The sequence below is a fragment of the Bos grunniens genome, chromosome 15 (assembly GCF_055505025.1).
Source record: "Bos grunniens cultivar Pamir isolate PY7600 chromosome 15, Bosgru_T2T1.0, whole genome shotgun sequence".
NCBI classification, from domain to species: domain Eukaryota; kingdom Metazoa; phylum Chordata; class Mammalia; order Artiodactyla; family Bovidae; genus Bos; species Bos grunniens.
In genome coordinates this window covers 59,679,132-59,695,606 of record NC_141179.1, presented here as the reverse complement: position 1 = coordinate 59,695,606, position 16,475 = coordinate 59,679,132, and the positions used below count along the sequence as shown (strand labels likewise).

At 40.6% G+C, this 16,475-nt stretch overlaps 1 long non-coding RNA gene across 1 annotated transcript in view; it reads right to left on the bottom strand.

Annotated features, from left to right (window-relative positions):
* Positions 1 to 858: 858 nt before the first annotated feature.
* The window catches only part of LOC147358352 (uncharacterized), a 32,988-nt gene continuing 17,371 nt past the window's right edge, over positions 859 to 16,475 (bottom strand). The window contains exon 2 of the long non-coding RNA XR_015141611.1: positions 859 to 2,135. This is a non-coding gene — a long non-coding RNA (uncharacterized LOC147358352). The remainder of the gene's footprint in view (positions 2,136 to 16,475) is intronic.

The following is a 16,475-nucleotide window of genomic DNA, read 5'->3' as shown; positions in this document are numbered from 1 at the left end:
TAACCAACAGCTGGCATCTGGGTCAGCACTGACCTAAAACCAGACAGAAACCACATTCCTATTCCCTACCAGTCCATTATTCCCTCCACAATTATACTAAATGACTGTCTTAATTTGAATTTCCTGTAGTAAGAGTAAAAAAAATCTCTAAATGGTGGTTTCATTTATTTCACTGAGCCTTACTCATCTCTACTCATCTCTCCCAACATAATGTCTAAAACATAGCACATATTTGATGAGTAGGAATTAAATAAGTGTATTTCTATGGTCCCTTTCAAGATTATGATTAGATGTTCTGTAGCAAAGATGAATAATTGTCTACCAAAATGTGTGCTGCACTCTCACAGTATCATGGTGTTGCTAGAAAAAAGCTTTTCAGCCAGGGACTACATTTCCCAGCACCCTTCATGTCTATTGCAGCCACATGACCAGTTTATTCCAATGAAATGCAAGTAGAAGAAACATACGGCTTCTCTAATTTAAGGCTTTAAAGAAGTGTTTGTAATTTCTTCATGCTCTTTTATTCCTGCTGGTTAAATGCAGATGACAAAAGGACCCTAGAGCAAAGCCTGGCAAACTTTCTACGTACAAGGATAGATAGTAAATATGTTATGCTTTGTTGCCATATGATCTGTCACAACTACTCCACTCTGCCTTTAGGCTGCAAAAGCTACCATGGACAATACACAAACATTTGAGGCTGTATTCCAGTACAACTGTATTTACAAAAATAAGTGGAGGGCCATATTTAGCCCACATGACATAATTTGCCAACTCCTGCTTTGGAGGAAAGCAGAGCATGAGATGGAAAAAGGCTGAGAACCTGAATTCCACATGGAGAAAAATCAGAAACTCAGATCAGGATTACCAGTCTTGATTTATTACATGAATACAATAGCTAACTTCTACTTTGTTAAGCCACTTAAATTTTAGAACTTATGCATAAGATTATTAATAAATATGTTAGTATTGCCTTTACTAAACTATAACTGTAGTATCAGTTCAGTTCAGTTGCTCAGTCACGTCCGACTCTTTGCGACCACACAGAATGCAGCATGCCAGGCCTCCCTGTCCATTGCCAACTCCCAGAGCTTACTCAAACTCATGTCCATTGAGTTGTTGATGCCATCCAACCATCTCATCTTCTGTCATCCCCTTCTCCTTCTACCTTCAATCTTTCCCAGCATCAGGGGCTTTTCAAATGAGTCAATTCTTCACCTCAGGTGGCCAAAGTGTTGGAGTTTCAGCTTCAGCATGAGTCCTTCCAATGAATATTCGGGACTGATTTTCTTTGGGATGGACTGGTTGGATCTTCTTGCAGTCCAAGGGACTCTCAAGAGTCTTCTCCAACATCACAGTTCAAAAGCATCAATTCTTCGGTGCTCAGCTTTCTTTATAGTCCAACTCTCACATCCATACATGACTACTGGAAAAACCATAGCTTTGACTAGATGGACCTTTGTTGGCAAAGTAATGTCTCTGCTTTTTGATATGCTGTCTAGGTTGGTCATAACTTTTCTTCCAAGGAGCAAGTGCCTTTTCATTTCATGGCTGCAGTCAACATCTGCAGTGATTTTGTAGCCCCCCAAAATAAAGTCTGTCACTGTATCCCCATCTATTTGCCATGAAGCGATGGGACCAGATGCCATGATCTTAGTTTTCTGAATGTTGAGTTTTAAGCCAACTTTTTCACTCTCCTCTTTCACGTTCATCAAGAGGCTCTTTAGTTCTTTGCTTTCTGCCATAAGGGTGGTGTCATCTGCATATCTGAGGTTATTGATATTTCTCCTGGCAATCTTGATTCCAGCTTGTGCTTCTTCCAGCCCTGCGTTTTTCATGATGTACTCTTCATATAAGTTAAATAAGCAGGGTGACAATATACAGCCTTGACGTGCTCCTTTCCCTATTTGGGTCCCTATACAGATTTCTCAAGAGGCAGGTCAGGTGGTCTGGTATTCCCATCTCTTTAAGAATTTTCCAGAGTTTGTTGTGGTCCACACAATCAGAGGCTTTGGCATAGTCAATAAAGAAGAAGTAGATATTTTTCTGGAACTCTCTTACTTTTTTTATGATCCAGCAGATGTTGGCAGTTTGATCTCTGGTCCCTCTGCCTTTTCTAAATCCAGCTTGAACATCTGGAAGTTCACAGAATAAAATAAATGAGAATTAAATATGTCACCAAGGAGGTGAAAGACATACTCTGAGAATTATAAAACATTAATAAAGGAAATTAAAGATACTTCAAACAATGGAAAGATACCCCATGCTCTTGGATTGGAAGAATTAATATTGTTTAAATGGCTATACTACCTAGAGAAATATACAGACTTAATGTGATCCCTATCAAATTACTCATGGAATTTTTCACAAAGCTAGAACAAATAATCCTAAAATTTATATGCAACCATAAAACACTAGAATTGCCAAGGCAATCCTGAGGAAAAAGGAGAAAGTAGGTCGCATAAATCTTCCAGACTTCAGCCAATACTACAAAGCTATGGTAATCAAAACAGCATGGCATTGGCACAAAAACAGACATATAGATCAGTGGAACAGAATAGAGGGCCCAGAAATAAACTCACACACCCCGGTCAATTAATCTTTGACAAAGAAGGCAAGAATATAAAATGGGGAAAAGGCAGTCTCTTCAGCAAGTGGTGCTGGCAAAGTTGGACAGCTGCATATAAGTCAATGAAGTTAGAACCTACCCTCATATCACAATAATAAACTCAAAATGGCCTAAAGACTTAAATATAAGAGAAGATATCATAAAACTCCTAGAAGAAAACACAGGCAAAACATTCTCTGATATTAATTGTACTAATGTTTCTTAGGTCAGTCTCCCAAGGCAAAACAAATAAAAACAAAAATAAACAAGTCAGATATAATCAAACTTACATGCTTTTGCACAGCAAAGGAAACCATAAACAATACAAAAAGACAACTTATGGCATGGGAGACAATATTTGCAAATGATGTTACCAACAAGGGCTTAATTTCCAAAATTTACAAACAGCTCATACAACTCAACAAAAAAAGCAAACAACCCAATTGAAAAGTGGACAGAAGACCTAAAGAGACATTTCTCCAAAGAATACATACAGATGGCCAATAGGCACATGAAAAGAAGATGTTCAACATTGTTAATTGATAACTAAATTATTAATTAAATAAATGCAAATCAAAACTACAATGATGTACCATCTCACAGCAGTCTGAATGGCCATCACTAAAAAGTCTACAAATAACAAATGCTGGAGTGGGTGTGAAGAAAGGGGAACTCTCCTACCCTGTTGGTGAGAATGCAAGAATGAAATACAGTATGGAGGTTCCTCAGAAAACTAAAAATAGAATCACCATATAACTGAGCAATTCTACTCCTGGGCAAATATCTGGACAAAACTATAATTCAAAAAGATACATTGGGCATGAGAGGAATTTGGAGACTGGGTTTGACCTATATACACTATTGATACTGTATATAAAATAGATAACTAATGCGAATATGCTGTATAGAACAGAGAACTCTACGTCACATACTGTGGTGACCTGAATGGGAAGGGACCCAAATGGCAAGGAAGTCCAAAAGGAAGAGGATATATGTCCATGTGTGGCTGATTCATTATGCTGTATAGCAAAGCTAACACAACATTGTAAAGCAACTATACTCCAATAAAAAAGAACTTTAAAAAAGATACAAGCATGCTTACACTCATAGCAGCATGATTCACAATAACCAAGACATAGAAACAAGCTAGATGTCCAACGACAGACGAATGGATAAGATGTAGTGCATATATTCAGTGGAATACCACTCAGATATAAAAAGAATGAAAGAGTGCCATTTGCAGCAACATGAATGCAACTAGAGATTATCATACTAAGTGAAGTAAGTCAGAGAAAGATAAATACCACATAATACCACTTACATGTGGAATCCAAAATGACACAAATGAACGTATCTATGATTCAGAAACAGATTCACAGACATAAGAGAACAAACTTGTGGTTGCCTAAGGGAAGGAATGGACTCGGAGTTTGTGGTTAGTAGATGCAAACTATTACATATAGAATGGATGGACAAAAGGCCCTGTTGTATAGCAGAGGGCACTATATTCAATATCCTGGGATAAACCACAATGGAAAAGAATATGAAAACAGAACATGTATTTGTGTAGTATAACTGAGTCACTTTGCTGTACAGAAATTAACATAATATTGTAAATCAACTATATTTCAATTTTAAAAAAGAATTAGCATTTTACACAAATAACCAAATTCATTCTATTTCCTTACTGTTGGACATTAGTTGCATATAATTTCCATCTGCTTAGTATACTGCCTTTGGGAATCTAAGCTTTAATTTAGATAAAGGTCTAATTTCCTCTTTCATATAATAGGAAAATAAACAAACAGATACAAAACATATCTTTTAAATATCTTGGCTATTTACTTTCTGATTTATGCTATCCAGCAGTGTGTTTAAAGTTTTTCTTTCATTTCTTTTTTGTTAGCTAAAATAGCAGATCTTCTTATAATTTCCTTTAGTAATTACTTTTGGTACTTACCAAGCCTAAGCAACTAAGACAGAGACCCTATAAAGAAAATGCCATCTCTACACAGTCAATAGACCCAGGTTTCAATGGGCTTAACCTGAAGCTCTGGTCTGCTCAGCACTTCAGGGTTACATCCCAAGGGCCTCTGAGCTAATGAAACATGTTACAATTCTAATATCTACTTAAGCAAATTGAATGTGGCCATCCAGGAAAATTACTTGGTCGTCATAGTAACTCTTTTACTACTAATGTCAAGAAGAACGTAATTTAGAAAAAAAAGAAAACCCTGGCAGCAAACTCTACAATCTAAAATAAAGTTGCGGGAGGTATGAGGCAGAGGGAAAGACAAATGAGGGATTTACTTCAGTATGGAGGAAAACACCTGAAATGTAACGAGCTCCCCGTAACATGCTCTCACTTAGCCTTTTTGGTCATAACGTTGTGGGTATCTCTGCAATAGAGTCACAGAATGTGAAACATGGGAGATCTCTTAGGAAATCTAATCTGAGACCCTCATTTTACAAATAAAGAAATGGAAGCCTAGAGAGAGAAAGCAACTCATGCTCAGTTACTGGCCTGTGCTGAAGCAGAAACAGTTCTCTTGCTTGTCTGCTCAGGGTTCTTCTCATTCTATCCCTGAGATTTAAGGACACAGAGGAACCATTCAAAAGACTTTTTGGAATCGTTGCTATTTTGATTTATTTAAAAAAAATTATAAAGCATTGACTCAGTACAGAAGAAGAAGACAGATTAGTCTTACACTGGTTACATGACTGACCAGTTATAGAAAAGTTGGAAAGATCTCATACATCAATTACACACTGACCTTGGATTAAGCACTATGCTGGCCCCTGGAGATCTAAGATGATGTGGTCAAATCACTTAGACTCCTCATAGTTCTTGCAAAAGCAGAACACCTTTATGTTTACACTGAGAGCCAAGAGTCGGAAAATCTCCATCTATGAAGGATTTATTCTCCATTTCACAGATCTTAGAACATATGGCAAAGTTACGGTCCTAACAAGCAACAGATGCGACCTGATTTTAACTCTATGATGTTTTCAATACTGTGAAACAGTGGAAATAGAAAAACAAGCACAGAGAGGCATTTTAATGTTGTTATCATTGATAAAAAGATAGACAATAACTGGTCAAAAAAGGGGGCCCAGGAAACTGTGCCAGTATATAGAATGATCAAGTCATATGAAAAAGACTCCTCTGTGTACAACATTTAAAAGATGTGTATCTAGGTCAACATTACTGAACCATGCCCACCTTGGCCGAATGCCAACTCATTTGACTTGCTAGAGCAAGATAAAGTACTTTGGTCTTATCCCTTAATGGTGCCCTTTGACTTTCTGGTGGAACTTTTCCTTGACTAGAAAGAATTCTTAGATTCCTAAAGAAAGAAATCTTAGTACCTTTTCCTCAGGCCAGATACTCTCAATATCCTCATGGAGTTTGGTGGCAGTTTAGTTGCTAAGTCGTGTCCAACTCTTATGACCCCATGGACTATAACCTGACAGCTCCTCTGTCCATGGGATTCTCCAGGCAAGAATACTGGAGTGGGCTGCCATTTCCTTCTCCTGGGGGCCTTCCCAACCCAGGGATCAAACCCGGGTTTCCTGCATTGCAGGCAGACTCTATCAATTGAGCTACAAGGGAAGCCCCTTGTAGTAAACTCATGGAGTTTACTATTCTGCTAAAAAAAAAAATGAGGTGTATATATGCACACATGCATGCATGAATGCACACACACACATAACTATGAGAGGCAGAATTGTAATGCTATCAGGAAACTAAAAAAAAAAAAAAAGTTCTCAGAGTTCAAAGATTAAAAATATCCTATAAGGGGGTTGGGAAAAGCTTCATAGATTAGTTTTGTGGGGAAGGAAGGTGTTCTGTTTTTAAGAAAGGGGATTGGCTAGACAGAGATGGCCAGAAAGAGAATTTCAGGCAAAGAAAAGAGCAGGAAACCATAGCTTGTGTTTAGGGGTCAGTGAACTCTCCTGCCTTGCATGTTTTTTTAAGGAAGGTGATCTGGGATGGGGGCAGGTATTTCCATATCCTTCTTGATGTTTCAACTTGAAAGGCTTCATGGTGAGCGGCAGCAAGACCTATTTGAGAATCTGATGAAAGTGACAGATCTTCCCTCAAGAAATATATACCTGGATTGCCAAGTAAGAAGTTACCAGTTTCGCTCTTTCCTAATTCCTTCAAAAACTTCATCCATCACCTTTCCAGGAAAAAAACATATCCAGTCAACTTTCTGCCAAGCCTAGCCCTGACTTTTTCTACCAGATGCCAGTGTGATCGGCATTACTCCAGACTGAGAATGGCCTTTCCATTTGTTCTGTTGTAATTAATGCACACAGTAGACTATGAGCCTGCTTAGTCTGGTGGTGCAGCATGAACTAGACTGGAGGGCACTGAACATCCACCTCCTTAGGAAGGCTCCCCAGTGAATGATGACAGCTGCACACTGGCCAGAGAAGAAATTACTGCATGCTACATGACAACAGTTTGAAAACGAAAATTGCTCCATAGCTGCTTAAACATTTGAATTGGTTCCAAATCAAATGTCCATACACAATTATGTCCCCAACATATATACATATTCAGAGGCATTTGTTACAACAGTGTGGCCCATTCTGACTGAAATTGTAGTGGCCATTATTAGTTTCATCACTACCATTATCATAATTATGACTATTCAAAGTTATTTCCCATGCCAGGCCTTCCTTTCCTTTATTTCCAGAGCTCCTGGCAAAGAAACCAGAATCTCTGCCCTGTCCTTTGTGGTCAACTGCTCTTTCCCTCCCTATTTTATCATCCACTTTGAGCTTATCTTCCTGTCTTCTTACAGCCTTCAACACTCCTAGTGATCACAAGGCTTTGGGGAAGGGAACAAAACAAATCATTCCTCTTTACAGTAAGACAGCTTCTCTCCTTTCAATATGAAAGAAAGCAGAATTTTATTCATTTGTCACCGCCGCCGCCAAGTCGCTTCAGTCGTGCCCGACTCTGTGCGACCCCACGGACTGCAGCCCACCAGGCTCCCCCATCCCTGGGATTCTCCAGGCAAGAACACAGGAGTGGGTTGCCATTTCCTTCTCCAATGCATGAAAGTGGAAAGTGAACGTGAAGTCACTCAGTCGTGTCTGACTCTTAGGGACCCCATGGACTGCAGCCTACCAGGCTCCTCCGTCCATGGGATTTGCCAGGCAAGAGTACTGGAGTGGGGTGCCATTGCCTTCTCCATTCATATGTCACAAAGATGTGCAAATAAAACACAAATTATTTCTACATTTAATTTCATTTTTCTCTGAAGTTCCTACCTTTTTTGTGTAGTAGGAGAAAATTACCTTCAGTTGAATTTTAAAAACTTAGTTTGATTCAATGATACTGACCAAAAGTTGGCAAGCTAGCACCTGCAATCCCATTGACTATTTGTGTAAATAAAGCTTTATTGGAACATAGTTATGCCCATTCATTTACATATTGTTTATTACTGTTTTGGGCTTCCCAGGTGGCACTAGTGATAAAGAACCTGCCTGCCAATGCAGGAGATGTAACCTGCCTGCCAATGCAGGAGACGTAAGAGACATGGGTTCGATCCCTGGGTCAGGAAGATTCCATGGGGGAGGGCATGGCAACCCACTCCAGTATTCTTGCCTGGAGAATCTCATGGACAGTGGAGCCTGGAGGGCTACAGTCCATAGGGTCATAAAGAGTCAGACACTACTGATGTGACTTAACACACACCCACACACACATGACTGTTTTCAGGCTACAGGGGTAGAGTTCAGTAATTGCAAAAGAGTTCATATAATTCACAAAGTCTATAATATTCAGTACCTATCTCTTCGTGGAAAGTTCACTTGTCTCTGAGAAAAAACTTTCTCTTTAAGTAAAGGATCAGCCCCTTTGAGATGAAGCTCTTAGTCTTTCATATTTCTCTTTCTTCAATCAACTCCTCTCCAAGATGATTTCTGGGTTTTAAAGGTTATGTGGTCTCTGTAACTATGGTATAAAGAGAGGGGGGAGACCAGGTCCTCAGTGCATGTGGTACCCTCTGGATTCTTGCTCACGTCTACTAAGTAGTGGTTGGTATGAACTGTTCCCTGGACTAGTGAGCACTGACATGAGACTGGTTCTATTCCTGAGTGTTCTGCTGACATTCACTGACCAGTTTGCAACTGGTGATGCTGCGGTTTGTTCTCATTTGCCTTGCAAGGGTATAGGACCTTCCCTGCTCACTTGACCACTGATGATTTTGCAGAGTCCATCGGGGGCCAGCTGGAACTTGCACACAGTCCTCAACTTCAAGACCACTTTCTTCTTTATGCCAGGAATCCCTTCTGGCAAACTCCCCAGACAAAACCTCAGGTAAACACCATATACTATCCCAGGAACATGGGGAAAATTCTGGGTCCTTCACGTGCTTCATGGGAAATAAGGATGCTTTGAGAAGGCTGCATTCATGCCCTCCCTCTGCTTAACCACTCTGTGATGTCTAGTTCCAAGTGGAGTAGACAACCTATAAAGAAATCACCTTCCAGCCTCCTAAGTAGAAAAGGGAGCAGAAATATCTCAGCCTTCAGCATTCCCGCCTTTTCACCCAATATTCTGCTATTTCATTCTAAAAGAGGGAGGGTAGGCCACGTGAATGACCATGCTTCTACTTCTGTCTCTCCTCCAATCCCTCAAGGTAAAGCGAATACCTCCACCTTGTACTTCCTCTATATGCAGGATGCCTATAAATCTCTGTAAAACTTTATAATAAAGCCTACTTTATAATCAAGGCAAGATGAAGGAATGTGTATGTGCGTATTAGTTTCCCTCAACAAACTGGGGCATGAAGGCTATTGTACTGCTGAAGTTTTGAAAAACACTAATTGGAATGTCAGAAGCTGAATATAATCTTTCTTTTCATTCTTGCTGAAACATGTAATAGATGTAGCTCTTGAGCTTACTGGGGAGAAAGCCATACACACTGAAAAGCAAAAAAGAACACACTGAAAGCATTCCCAAAATATTACTCACATTACATATCACAGAATCAAATCAATTTGAAGGGATCAGGCATCCATGAAAAATGCATAAGAAATTACATAGGGAACCCCTACCACCAATGCAGAGGGACCACCTTCAAGCTTCCTTTTAATCAAGATTGTTAGATCCACTCCCAACCTCTAGATGTGGAGCAGATATTTTACAAGGTGAGATATTCATTCAAGGAAATGTGTTTCTTTTTTTTTATTTATTTGTTTTTAATTGGAGGAAAATAGCCTTATTATTATAAAGAGTCTGTCTTTATAAAGAGTGTGCCTGTAATGCAGAAGACCCAGGTTCAATCCCTGGGTCAGGAAGTTCCTCTGGAGAAGGAAATGGCAACCCACTCCAGTATTCTTGCCTGGAGAATATCATGAATGGAGGAGCAAGGTGGGCTACAGTCCATGGGATCCCAAAGAGTGGGAGCTTAACAATGTTGTGTTGGTTTCTACCATATATCAACATCAATCAGACATAAGTATACATATGTTCCCTCCTTCTTGGACCTCCTTCCTACCTCGTACCCTATCCCACCCCTCTAGGTTGTTACAGAGCACAGGTTTAGTTCTTTGCATTAATGGACATTTCTTAACCCATCTCTCCCTCTCTTTAAAATAAAGCGGTTGGAATGGAAATTGATTGAGGTCACTCTCAGCTCTGGAATCAATTTCAAAATGAAGCAGCATATGATAGTAGTGGGAGGAAAAAGTCAAGGGTCTTATGAACCTGAATTTGAATCCTGACCCTGCCACTTAGTAGCCATGTATAACCATTCAGAGACACTACCTAATTTCTATACCATGAGCCTCTGCTCCTAAGGGATTAGAACCTCATGTGGTCTTTGATTATTTCCTCCCATCCAGACCACATTGGTTTATATTATGGGCTTGCCACAGGCAAAATATAGCAATCCCAAACACCTGCCCTTTAAACAGAAATATATTTATTACTTTTAACTAAAAGGACAATTGCTTTACCCGGAATACCACATACATAAGCAAAGTTAGATTCCAATTTGGCAGTCTGTCAGAATCTCATCGAATATCCCTCTATCTTAGCTTTCCCATATGATTATTGAAGGTATAGCCCCAGTTCCTGGACTTGAGCCATGAAAAGAACTCAGAGATGTACGCTCTGGACAGTACCCCATATTTGTAGCTCCTGATCCCTAAAGCTTGCCAACATGCCTTTCTCTGTGATTAACTTATAATTTCTACAGATTGTGACATCACAACTCAAAATGGTATCTGGTCACTTATTCAGTGGTCACTCTGGGAATTATTAAGTGCTAAAAAGTTGGGAAGAGATGGTGATGCTAACAATATTACGTTCAGGTTGTAAGTATGCTTCAGGTTATGGGAAGAATCTTGGATTGGTCACAATTTTGACTGGCATCAAATCTTAGCATGGGAACTGAAAGATAGGTATCATCCAAAGAATAAAGAGAACTGAAGGAAAAAAAATGCCTGTTTTTTTTTTTTTTTTTCAGCTCAAGCTGAAACATTCCTTATATTTCTTAGGATGGAAATCACACCATTTCCATAGTTAGTTACAAAGACATTTTTATTATTAGGAAAAAGAAACGATGGAAGTGCCATACCTAGATATTACAATGACAATTATAGAGTGAGCATGTTGGCATTTATGTGCGTATATTAGCTAAATGTCTGAAACACTCCTCAAGGACTCCTCAAGGTCCCTTTGTGACCTTGGATCACAGACTTTCCCACTTTACCAGCTGGAAAGGACAAGAACAGGCTGGGGGTCAGGGTGTGGCAGAAATGTCATTTATAGCTTCCCTGGTGGCTCAGTGGTAAAGAATGTGCCAGCAATGCTGGAGACATGGGTTCAATCCCTGGGTTGGGAAGATCCCCTGGAGAAGGAAATGGCAACCCAATCCAGTATTATCGCCTGGGAAATCCCATGGACAGAGGGGCCTGATGGGCTACAGTCCATGGGGTTGCAAAAATATTGAACATAACTTATTGACTAAACAATAACAACAAGAAATGTGATTTATACTAGGGAAGTGGCCAAGGGAAGGGCAGGATCAAACAGGTCTGCTTGAGATGAGCAGATCCACAGGACAGGTATGATAGGAATCAAGGGAGAAAGCCGAAGGTCATATGAGGAGCAAAATAATATACACCAGCTCTCACTTACCACCCACACCAACCCTGTGAGATATGAACAGACAAGCTTGCCCACGGTTATGTGGCAGAGTCAAGATGTAAAACCAAACAGACAGACTTCAGACCCTGCCCTCTCCATCACTCTGAATATCCCCTCCACCTCCTAGAACATGGAATACAGAATCATAAGAGAAAGAGTAAGAAGCAGTTAAGATGGACACCCTTGATAGTCCAGTGGTTAAGACTGTGTGCTTCCACTGCAGGCGGCATGGGTTCAGTCCCTTGTCAGGGAAGTTCTGCATGCTGCATGGCCAACCACCCCCCTCACCTGCCCCCGCCACACACACACATACAACTATACAAAGAAGTAGCTGCAATGAGAAAAAGTTGAGAAATGGAATAAGACAATTGTTAAGTCAAGACAGTGTAGGGTGTAGGCCATGCATAATATCTGGGTATCCATGAGTGTTCCTGGCTCGCAAGTACCATGCTGTATCATGAAAATCTGAAAGGCATCAGTACTTGAATGTTACGTATTTCATAGATTAAATAATCCCATAAATATTGTCTCTAATGAAAGGACACGAGGAAGGAGGCAGAGTTTTTATAAATGAATGAGTCTCCAAATAACAAAGATACCTGCACCAACTGAGGGAATTTTAGCGAGTTCAGTACAAAGGAAAGGACAAATGGAGCTGGGAGGTGATTGGAGGGATGTGAGGAATTGTCTTCTTTGATAATCACTAAAATAATTGCTCAGTTTTTCTGGATATATAATTGATTCAACAAACACTACTGAGTGCCTCTTTAGATCCTTGAATGATGGAATTTGGAAGCCATATTAATAAGAAATGGTTATCCCTGCACTCAAAGGGCGTATCATCCAGTGAAATACCTATATCCTTAAAGAATATAAGGGGTTCTGTGGAAGGACATTGTAGAGAACATCATTCTCCCTCTTTTTCTTGGCATTGATTGAAATTAAGCTCCTCTCACCCCAGCACACCTCCTTATAGTACCATTTCCATGGCGACTGAGAATTTTTGTTGTGTGACTAAAAGTCATTATAATTAAAAGTCTTCATGTATGAGGCAAACATTAATATTTGCATTAATAATGTAATAATTCACGGGAGCCACCAGGAGGTCTCTGAGGGGTAGAAAGCTAAAAGAAAAGTAACATTTCACCCTACTTTGCTACACTTTGTTCTTTCTTTGAACTCTAAAATGCGATTTAGCTCTTTATCATGGTGCTTGCTAGCTGTCCTCCAGGTGTTAACTGGTGTCATTTATTCCCAAATTGGATTACAAAATTCTGAAGGGCAGAGAGTTGTCATCTTCCCCTGCACTGACCTCAATGCCGAGCTCAAAGTCAAATACAGAGGCAGTGCCTAGTACTGGCCCCATTGTTGCTGTTGTCGTTTTGGTTGCTAAATCATGTCCCATTCTTTGCGACTCCATGGACTGTAGCTCTTGCCAGGCTCCTCTGTCCTCTGTCCTCTGCTATCTGTCCTGTATCCTCTGTCCTCCACATGAGTTTGCTCAACTTCATGTTCATTAAGTCAGTCATGCTATCTAGCCGTCTCATCCTCAGCCACTGTCTTTTCCTTTTGCTTTCAATCTTTCCCAGCATCAGAGTCTTTTCCAATGGGTCGGCTCTTCACATCAGGTGGCCAAAGTATTGGAGCTTCAGCTTGAGCAACAGTCCTTCCAATGAACATTCAGGGTTGATTTCTGTTAGGATTGAGTGGCTCCCTTGAACTGGCTTAAATGGGAGTCTCAGTTAAGACAGAGAAGAGGGAGGTTCAGAGGAAATGAGCGAAGAAAGATTAGAATAGGTGTTGCAGTTTTAAAGACCCAGCCTCATGTTTTGGAAAGACCTGAATTTTCAGGGAGAAGTATGCAAATTGCACAAATTAGAAACAGAGCTAAAGGCAGCCTAGAGAGGCAGCCTCAACTGCCCATTTACATCATTATTTACTGGCACACAAAGAGTACACTGGCTTTCCCTTAGTGCTGCTTCACTGTACAAGGACACAAACCAAGATATCGAAGTGTTCACTGAATATTCACTAAGGCCCGCAGGTGTCTTGCTGAGCATCGACCACATGCCCATAAAGCACATGGTGGCCACAGAGGACAGCAAAAGTCATAACCCTTGTCCCTACGAAGCCTATAGATTTAGTGGTGGCTCAAATAGCCCCTCGGATATTCACCTCTGCTTCCTTTGATCTTTTGCTCACTCATTCTTCATTTATTTTTACAGTGCAGTATAGAGAGTCAGCTTTGTGCCAGGATCAATAATTATGCCACACGGCTAAACAACATTAATAAAGACTTTGGAGCCTCCAAAGCATGCAGAAGCCAATGTCTGAGGAACTGGTGGGCCATAAGGGAAGAAGGGCAGGGTACAAAAGAGAGAGGGTATTGCTATATTTGGGCTCATTTCTCAACAAAGAGCTTTTCATGCCTAAATGTATTGTTCCTTTTCACTGAGCTTTCTGGCATAATCTCTTATTTAGGCATAGATTGTGCCTGAGTTTCTCTCCAACTAAAGACAGCAGAGATTTTGGTGTGAGGGCCTCACTTGGCTCTCAGAAAGACGGCTTGTTCGGGTTTAAGTGTTATTAGAAAAGACTAGAGGTCTTTAAGCTTCTCTCCCACCCTCTCTTTTTTCCAAGGGATTTGTCTGGAAATTATTTGAAATCCTTGAGTTCTCCATGAATAACTGAAACATGCAAGCAAACATAAACCCTCAGGCTCTGACTTGGCAAGAAGATGCACAGAATAATTCCTCGTGGTTGGATGGAACAAGTCAGAAATGATGCGGAAGGGAGACGTAGGTGCTGGTGAAGATACTCATCACGAGCTCAGCGTCGATATTAGAGGAGAGCTCACACATTAGAGGGATCAGTTACTGAAGATGCAGACCCAGTCTGCCCGTTCCCTCCTTTACCCTTTAGTGCTGTCCTACAACGCATCCCGCCTTTCTAACCTGCTGAGAGCATCTCAAACAACTGTCACGAGTTACCTTCTTTGCCTCAGTTCTTCCTTCTGCCTCTACATGTACCTTGCTCAGAGCCCTAGCAAAAGTTATCACACAGCTACTCAACCACCTCTATGCTCTCTCTCTCCTACTACCTTAGGACATTCACGAAGGTGGAATTATATTGTATTTACTCTAAATCTCTAAAATTTAGCACAATGACCAAAACATAATAGATTCACAATAGATATTTGACAAATAAACGAACTTGTGACAATAATTGGTATTTGTTCAGCATATACTATGTGCCAGTTCCTACAGTAAATGGTTTACACATTAATTCATTTAATTATCAGGAAAACCCTACAAGGTGGGAACTGTTATCTTCCTCATCTCAATATTGTCGTTGTGCCTCAGTTTCCTGTTTGCAAAAGGAGGTGACAACAAGGCTTACAGAGATAAAAGCACAGAGAGGTAAAGTGAGCTGCTCAAGATGTACAGCAAGAGCCTGAGGCAGAACCTGAAGTTCTGCCGTTTGACCCCAGAGCCTAAGCTCCTGTGTGCCGCACTACAGTGGATGAGTAAGAATCCTTGGGACCCCTCTCAGATCTGCTACCTTTCTACAAAATAAACTCCGAATGAACTCGTTAAAAGTTGTCAGTGATTATTTTGATGACATATTTTCAACCCTTTGGTAGTGTCTAGAACATTATAATGTTGGAAAGATTGGAAAGCATATTGCCCAGTGGTTTTCAAACTTTCTTAGCAATGGGATCTTTCCCGAGAAAAATCTTTTCCAGATGAAATCTTTAGCAGAAGCTCAAAAGGTTTAAAAGAATGGCAATGAGTAGTTGAAGTGGGCTGGAGATGGAGAGATTGAGACATCTGTTTGAAGACTGCTTATCCCTCTTCCATGGGTGAGCCTGGAGAATCTCAATGAGTATGTAGGACTCAGTTTGGGTATTACTGCTCTAGTCCCAGAGAAGGCAATGGCACCCCACTCCAGTACTCTTGCCTGGAAAAATCCCATGGGTGGAGGAGCCTGGTAGGCTGCAGTCCATGGGGTCGCTAAGAGTCAGGCACGACTGAGCAACTTCACTTTGGCTTTTCACTCTCATGAATTGGAGAAAAAAATGGCAACCCACTCCAGTGTTCTTGTCTGGAGAATCCCAGGGACGGGGGAGCCTGGTGGGCTGCCGTCTATGGGGTCGCACAGAGTCGGACACGACTGAAGCGACTTAGCAGCAGCAGCAGCAGTTCTAGTCCAGATCCCTTCAATTAAACAATGAGAAATCTAAGATCTTAAGACATTTGCCCAAGGACACACATCTTGTAAGTGGCAGGTCTTCTGGCTCCAACATCAGTGTTCTTTCCTTTACATCATGCCAGGGGAATTGATTCCCAACCCTAGTTTCACGATACCAGAGGCTGTCCTAGTTATCTCATATTGTGAAGGATATAACAAAAGTCTCATAGCAAAAGTGATAATCTACTTTAAAAGTCTGTAGCACCATATTTTTGGTGTTGATCAGAAAATGGGACAAACTTCACAGAATTAAATGATAATAAGATAATGCCATCGCTAAGAAATTGCAAATCTGAAAAGGTTGAAGTCCAAAGTAATATCCAACCATGCAAACGACACCCACACATTCAGACTCTGACCTTGAACAACTAATCCTTAGCAAATCCGCAATCCCTTAGTTTTACGAAGTTGTATTTGGTGGGAGCAGCAGCGAGTCGATAT